The following is a 1,117-nucleotide window of genomic DNA, read 5'->3' on the forward strand; positions in this document are numbered from 1 at the left end:
ACGCAGTTCGGCTCTCTGGGCGTGTGGTTAACACTCAGGCTGCGTCTGTTCGCCGCTCTGCTCTCGTCCGCTTCCTTCTGTGTGCCCTTGGGAAGCAAAACGGGTCTCGGGGGGCGTGGGTGTAGGTCTCTGACTGAATGAGCAGGGGGTTTAGAAGTGAAGACCATGATCTGAACCCACGAGAAGATCAATCACTTTTCACATAAAGTCACTGAAGACTTGCAGAGTCCTCACAATCACCTGTGGCAAAAGGCCGTGCGGCATCCCTTAAGGGAGTTTCATCGGTGCACAGTGACATGCCCCAGCCTTCCCCCGCCTGGGTGGGGCCACGTGGCTAGGTCCCGGAGGTAAGTAGAAGAGATGTGTGCCTCTGGGCCTTTAAGAGGAGGAGGGCAGGCCCCGTCCCCACCTTCCCGCATCCCACTACCTGTCGGTGGTGAGAAGGCAGCTTAGACCGAGCTGATGAGGGTGCAGCCTCGGGCGCTGGCTCCTGACACAAGGCCCCTGAACCAGCCCCGGACTGTCTATGTCCGCACCATTACCATGAAAGAGAAGTAAACGTCTATCTTGTTGAAGCCACTGTTGTTTGAGATGTCTGCAAAGCAGACACATGTGTATCTTAGTTCATACTCCACAGATAGTGGCTGGTAGAGCTCCGAGGAGATCACGAATGAGAAGTTCATCCATGAGCAAAGCTCTGCCACGGTAGAGCCAAGAGCATCGCGGATGTGCGTGGTGTGGCCTGCCCCACGCCTGGTCCCGGCGCAGTGCCACCTGCCCCTTCGGGCTCCGCTCCGCCCTTAGGGCCTGCAGTGAGGGGAGAGCTGACGCGACCCTCCATCTACAACACTCTGCTCGGGGATCAGGGGACGGGCCACGCTGAGCCAACGAGCGATCGTCAGACCCAGGATTCCTGCTGTTACTACTGAGCAAGAGGAGCTCTTATCCTAAAGCTGCTCAGTTATCAGAGGTCTAAGCCCAGAGCTGCGGGAGGCCACGCTGGCGAGCACGCGGAGAGCACCTCCCGGGGAAGGGAGCCAAGGTGGCGCGAAGCAGAACCAAGAAACACATTCCTGATGACGTATTTACGCACCTAGATTCTTTTGTGCCTGAAGCC

The 1,117-nt window shown here is 57.7% G+C and overlaps 1 protein-coding gene across 1 annotated transcript in view; it reads right to left on the bottom strand.

Annotated features, from left to right (window-relative positions):
• PREX1 (phosphatidylinositol-3,4,5-trisphosphate dependent Rac exchange factor 1) overlaps window positions 1-1,117 on the bottom strand; it is a 169,586-nt gene that overhangs the window by 85,621 nt on the left and 82,848 nt on the right. The window lies entirely within an intron of this gene.

Source organism: Suricata suricatta, chromosome 12, assembly GCF_006229205.1.
Source record: "Suricata suricatta isolate VVHF042 chromosome 12, meerkat_22Aug2017_6uvM2_HiC, whole genome shotgun sequence".
In the NCBI taxonomy this organism is placed as follows: Eukaryota; Metazoa; Chordata; class Mammalia; order Carnivora; family Herpestidae; genus Suricata; species Suricata suricatta.